The sequence below is a fragment of the Phascolarctos cinereus genome, unplaced genomic scaffold (genome assembly GCF_003287225.1).
Source record: "Phascolarctos cinereus isolate Bilbo 61053 unplaced genomic scaffold, phaCin_HiC Scaffold_2;HRSCAF=192, whole genome shotgun sequence".
NCBI classification, from domain to species: domain Eukaryota; kingdom Metazoa; phylum Chordata; class Mammalia; order Diprotodontia; family Phascolarctidae; genus Phascolarctos; species Phascolarctos cinereus.
Window position 1 is genome coordinate 29369590 of NW_027555625.1, and position 7427 is coordinate 29377016.

The window sequence follows — 7427 nt, forward strand, 5'->3', positions numbered from 1 at the left end:
AACTATTTTCACACAATTGTCTTCTGAGTTTCTCTTGATCCTTCCTACCATCATCAAAGCTTCATATGGTCAGGTTCTTTTTTATATTATTTGTGTTTTTTGTTCATTTTTCCATCCTATTTCTTGACTTTGAACTTTATGTTAAAATTAAGCTTTTCTCATCTTGGGGCAGGAGCATTGTCCCATGCTTTAAGCTTTTTACCCTCATGTTTTCACAGTTTTTACCAGAAGGTGAAAGTTTTCAATGCTTCCAAGTTGGTGTGATTTGGAGAGAGGTGTAATCACTGTTTTTCTGGTCTGCTCCCTGTTTTTTAACCCATCAAGGGTCCCTGTTCCCTTGGATCAACCATTTTTATTTTTCCTCATGGATCTTGCTCCTTTTTGCATTTCATATTGGAACTGTAACTCAGAAGTGGTTACTAACATTAGAATTGCAAAAAAAAAAGTTCCCCAACCTTAACCTTGTCTATGACATGTGTCCTTTGTAAAATCTTTCTGAACCATTGTCCAAACCCCTTGCCATCTCTTAGATGAGAGCTTTCAAAACTGCTACTGCTACTATCACAGTTGTCTTTAAGGCACACCACTATTGTTGACCATATAAAAACCCCAGTGTAACAAACTTCTCCCTCTGACCTCCCAAGTTGTCTTGACCTAGAAAAAATATCTCTCTTTGACATTTTGTAGGCTCTCCTGATCAAAAATTTGGTTTGAGGCATTATTTTAAATTTCTTTTCAGGGAACTTTTGGAAGACCTTGGCTATTGCACTTCATCTACACATCCACCTTGACTTTGTGTGGGATGCCACTGAAATTAAAAGAAAAAAAAACACTCTTGGAGGTTTTTCAAGGAGAAACAGAAAGTTAATTTATTTATTATTCTCAAGAATAGGGCGTCCCTCCACCAGAATTCTCTGATGAGGGGAGACAGAGTACAGGAGCTAAGAACTAGATTAAATAGACGTAACAGGTAAATCCCCCCTTCCACCAACTGGCCAATGTTTTGGCTCACAATTTCTGGAAACAGAAAACAAAACAAAGAGAACAATATACATGTCTGTATTTAGCCCCTTAGTTTGCTGAGATAATACCAAAGAAGCAATTAAAGATGTGCAGTCAAGCTAGACACTGTACTATACAGCCAGGTCACCATAACCACAATATGGCAACAGGAACAACAAGATACAGGGTGGGGAAGCGGGGGAGAGACCGATGGCTTCTCCAGGAGTTTCAGGCTTGGTGAACTTTAACTACTAATATAACAATGGCCTAAAAAGGGTGGGGGTACTTGGGACTGGACTCCCATAACTCAGGTGATTTCTAGTAAACTGAAACTTAGGCCTGTCAGGCTGCTATGCCTGCCTTGAATCTAATACAATTTCTATTTATTCATCTAAGAAGTCTTCACAGGACCCCTTAGCCCACTCAGCCTTATCCCAAACCTTAATTACACTAAGGAGTCTTCACTGGAACATTCCATTCAATCCCTCCTCTTCTTTCATACTATCTGAAGACTCCTCACAGCTAACCATCATGGTGGTGTTGGACTGGCACCCAACCCTGACCCTTTCAGAACCATCAGCTTGATTTCTCCTTTCCCTTCCATCTTAACCCAGGTGAAAAAGGAGTCTTGCATACAGGGGAGACACACAAGCAGTAGGACAATAATTCTGTCAAATTTTACAATCTAAGAGTTTTTAAACTTCAGGTAACATCAATTGCATTTCCATATTATCAACCACCTAGCCTTAGACTCCTATTAAATCTGAATTCAAATTCTTCTCAGCTCTTTTTTTCTCTCTCTCTAACCATCATCCCCTTTAAGTAAATATAGACATTAATTTAAATACAGATACAGAGACCCAAAAGAAAATAATGCAGTTGTACCTTTAAGATTCAAAAAGTCTTTTCTTATGTAGCTGTGTGGCAGGGAACATCATCAGTGAAGTCCTCTGGTCCTTGGTATGTGTTCCAGCCACATCCAACATGGCATCATAGCATCTTTTTCTTCTTGTCTTCTTCTGGGAACCAGCTCTCTGTTCATTCTCCTACAAAAGTGATCTTAGCACAATTTTCAATTACCGTTTCTAATCTTTATAACCCTGATCATTTTTACAAAGTCAAAATTGGAATCATGGCTAATTGTCATACATAAGAAATCCACAGCAGAACCCAGTGTCTTATAATTTGCATTAATCCATTATTAATTTCCTCACCAGGGGGATGAAATTTCACTAAGGGATTAATAATAGGCTCCAGTAAATACATAGATATATCAAATAATCAATTTTAACACAGTACATATATGATCTTAAACTTTTAGTCACGCCATGTTTCCTTGATGACATTTACAAAATAAACGGCAAGTCATTCTTCCTTTCACAAGCCCTTAATTGTCTCCATATCATTACCAAGAATTAAAGGACCCTAACTCATGCCGGAACACACACACTGGAACACTAGTCCCAGTTCTATAGTAACCCAAGATGTTCCACAATCAATTATTTTAGTAAATTTGTTACTGTACTTACAAAACCTTCTGATTTTAGAAACTTGACATAAGGAGACTAGAGTAAGGGAACAATATTTCCCCCAACTTCCTGTGAACTCCAGGCAGAATGTAATGTCAAATTGCAAACTGCATTGAGCCAAACTTAAAGCCTGCCAAGTTTCAGTTATGGAATCAAGTCAAAAGTGTCACACCTCAGCACATGCAGAATAGTTGCCCTCTCTACCTTCCCATGAAATCATGGATCAGGGGCTCAGACAGCCTTCCTTGATATTTAAACCTGGAGTTAGACTCAGAAACAGTCAGTCATTAGTCCCAGCAAGTTCCAACAAACAGTTTAAGATATGACTATAATCTCACATTGCCTAAGGAACATCTCCAAAGTAAGTCCTAGATAGCTTGCATGCATTTCCACTCTTTTTCAAAAAACCTTGCTAAATTGGTGCAAAAGTTCTTAAGTAACACAAACGCCAGAGTATTATCAAGAAACTAAGTTCCTAGTTATCACAGAATCCCTAAATATCACAAAGTTCCTTGGTGAAACGGTGTTATAAAGTATCACATTGGTAACAGTAAGAGACTGATTGCAGGAAAAATACTATCACTCTCAGAATCCTTTCAAACAAAGGGAACATCTTGAGGTAAGTCTTAAGAAGTTTGCATAAATTTCTGCACAAGTTCTAGCTCTAGACAAAAATATCATTAGATTTCCCAGTAAGATAACACAAAAGAGCTCATATCTTATACTAACTACTTGCTGTAATCATAGAAACTTACTATAGAAGGAAAAAGATCAGGGACATGTCCTTAGCTTTGTTTAAATTCGGATAGAGTCACAGTTCTCCAGTCAAGCAGGATTTGTTCCGCATCATAGCCAAACTCAGGAATAGTCAGGTGGGAAACATTCCTTTCCAAAGGAACACAATGGGGAAACTGAGCCAGGAGGATCCCACCCTAGATTGAGGCTAATATTGTCCCCTGAGCTTTTTTCCCATATATTCTATGTAGACCTTCACTTGTTACCAGTACAGAACTATATTCCCTGGCATTTCTCTCAGATACAGAATTAACTCAAAACAAAATTAGTTATAATCCCAAAAGCCTTTTACCTCAAACAACAAGTTTCACTAATCACAGCTTAAAGCAGGATACAGTTAATTTTACCCCCATGGAGTTGCAATAAGCGATAAAAATTTACCAGGACTCACAAAAGAGATATCACTTTACATCTTTCTCAGATTTAAACTTGTCTTGGTGTAAAAACCAATCATTAGCCAGGAACCTTGGCAAGTTTACAAAATAAGGGGGAATTGTCATGTGCCCCTCCTTTTCACACACAAGTAATCAATTAACGATTCTAGGTTTTAACATTAAAACATTAGCCCCAAATAACTTAGTTAACAGTCTCACAAATTGCATAAATGATAGCAAAACCATTTTAACAAAAAATTCCCTTTAAATAAAGACAAAATTTGGAAATTTTATGCTTTCTTAAATTACAGTACTTAAAAGGAAATGTTACAAATCAGGATCATGTACAATGCCCCAACAGCCAAACTCATTCCTTTTTCTCTTTTCTCTGATGTCACAATTAATTTAACATTCCAGATTATAAAAGAAATTGCCCTTCCAGCAACATAACTAATACAATTGAAAACAGACCCCATAAAAAAAAAAATCTTTCTTTCTTTCTAGACCCCTTCACCAGGTTCAGCTGTCATCTGGGGCCACTCCTACCACTACAGACTGGCTTCTTTTTTTTTTTTATTATTATTATTAATCTATGCTGGCCCATCATTGTCTTTTACTGATTTGATAGCCCCAGGCTACATCCAGATTCCTGATTCCACCTCAATGCCATTCCCAATCAGGATACTTCAAAGCCTAGACTTCCCCACGACCTCTAGTCCCTGCCTTAAGAGGCTGGCTCATACTGCCCATCCCCTAACAAACCCAGTTGGTAGCCTTAAGGAGTAATCTAACACCATTTAGATTATTAAAAAGAAATTCCTTTTTCTAACAACACAGATGATACAGTTGCTTACCAAATTATGCAATAAAGAAAAACAATTTAGAAATACAAGAATACCATACTTTAGAACCAAAACTAATTAATTACCACTCTTGTGGCATAATATCTCTGGGAATGAATTTCACCACCATCCCCTTACTGAACAGTAAACTAAAGTAAATAGAACTTTCTTGGTGCCACATAGTTAATAAATTTCTTAATGCCAAATAACAATATGTCCTCTTAAAATTATACAAATATATATTTCTAGGTTCTATACCCTTGACAATTTATAAAGGAATATTATCCATAAATTCATACATTTCTTCAATATTTCAGTTCCCCATTCATTTCCACATTTTCTTGCAAAAGTTTTGCAAACAGTTTGGAATCACCTATTGTAATCACATCAGTTTAAAATATCCTGCGCCAGTATTCTAAGTATTCCTTTTTGCTTTCCCTCCAGGTAGACACCTCTGGAGCTTAATAATTAATTGAACACTACACAGCTTGTTTTTTGCATTTCTGAAAGGAGATAATTGAATAGGGCTCTCCCTCCCTCTCTCTCTTGTCAAACTGCTTTTACAACTTTATCCTTACATTTTCCCAATTTTTCTGAGTGCCGAACAACGTAATAAATTCTGAAATTAAAAACATCACATTTCATTTCCTCAGCAACCACCAAACCCAGTCATCCCCAACAAGCCAAGGCCCTCAGTACAGCCTCTGGCTGTCCATAAATTATCTTTTGTTTGTGTTCTGGTAAACAAAAAATTTTTCTCTTTTAGGTAAGGCATGGAATGGTTAAAAGCTTATTTAGCCCACCTCCCTTTGATCTCATTTTTCTCTCTTTCTCTCCTACATTCAACAATTTGGACAAACTTGGAATGCAGGAGAGGAGAAGAAAATATTTTCCAACAACTCTTCAAGAGTTTCCAAATCTTTTTTGCTTTCAAAACCTCTATTCACACTATAAAATATGTTTCTCTCTTTTTCTCTTCCATCCACCCACTCCTCTAAGGCTGCTATTACCACAGATAAGGGGAGGTGGGGAGAAAGAAAATGGCATTCCAGAGTTTGGAATCCTTTTCTTGCTGCCTGACTGATCAGATTACATACAACGGACATTCACGCACATACAGACACAAACACAGAAAATAAACATATAACAAATTGCTGCAAAATCATCCAATACTATTTAATCATTTTCTTTTTATATTTGCCTTCATATTTTGGTGGTTCTTATTCCCTAAAGGAGTATTTTCTTTGTATACCTTTTTTCTCTGCTCCAAGGTGCTGGGTTAAAATTTATCTGAAAGCTTGTTCTGAGCCCCTCCCAAGTCAGTGACTTACAAATTTTTCAGGACTTCACCCTAGGCCCTCGCCACCTAACCTTAGGCCCTCTCAGAGGGCTCTCCCCCTTCCCTCAGTCACCTAAGTGCTCACCTGTCAGTGTCTCTCCAGGGATAGTCTGCCCTATCCCAAAGATTCACAAGTTCTGACACATCCTCAGATAATCATGTGAGCCCTCACTTGTTAATACCCACAAGTTCTGGCACGTCCTTAGGTTATACACATATAACTTACGTGATTGCTTTCTCCACCTGCCGGAGTTTTATACTTACACCACCATTGGAGCTTTTCCTTCTTTTTTTTTTTTCTCATTTTTTTTTCCTTTTCCCAGGGTTGTTTCTATTACTCCGAGTTCCTCTCTTCGGGACATCTGCCACCCAGGAGGGAGACCGATCCCCAAGTCTGAGAATCACCAAGAAAATGGTCAGTGGGTGCCTGCTCTCACCTTAGAGAAAGTTGACTCCTGAGGGGCTTAATTTCCCAGCCAATGCACCAAACTGTGTGGGATGCCACTCAAATTAAAAAAAAAAAATACGTGCCTAGAGGTTTTTCAAGGAGAAACAGAAAATTTATTTACTATTCTCAAGAATAGGGTGTCCCTCCACCAGAATGCTCTGATGAGGGGAGACAGAGTACAGGAGCTAAGAACTAGATTAAATAGCCCTAAAGGGTAAATCCTCTCTTCCACCAACTGGCCAATATTTTGGCTCACAATTTCTGGAAACAGAAAACAAAACAAAGAGAACAATATACATGTCTGTATTTAGCCCCTTAGTTTGTAGTGATAATACCAAAGAAGCAATTAAAGATGTGCAGTCAAGCTAGACACTGTACTCTATAGCCAGGTCACCATGACTGTAATATAGCAACAGGTACAACAAGATATGGGGGGGGGTGGACCGGCGGCTTCTTCAGGAGTTTCAGGCTTGGTGAACTTTAACTACTGATATAACAACTGCTGAAAAATTTGGGGGGGGGTACTTGGGACTGGACTCCCATAACTCAGGTGATTTCTAGTAAACTGAAACTTAGGCCTGTGAGGCTGCTATGCCTGCCTTGAATCTAATGCAATTTCTATTTATTATTATAAGAAGTCTTCACAGGACCCCTTATCCCACTAAGCCTTATGACAAACCTTAATTAAACTGAGGAGTCTTCACTGGGACATCCCATTCAAATTCAGTCAAAGTTATCTGAAATATTTTGCAAAATTACATGCAAAAATCAATAAGAATCATCACATTTATTCAATATGAAGTAAAAGTAGGGTTACTCAAACCATCGTGGTGCACCCTCTGAGGCCATCTAACCAATGAAAACAATGCTCATGGAGAAGAGTGAATACACACACACACACACACACACACACAATCAGCAGGGTTTTATGGATGGGAAAATATATGCTGCTCAGGCAACTCACAGCTCTGTCCTGCCGATTTTCATGTCTTTGGTCTCTTCAGGATTAATTTATACCACAAAAATGTGCTTGTATCATGGATGTTTTCCTTCTGTTCCTCCCTCCTCTCCCACTGAGAAAACATGTTCCTCTTTTGA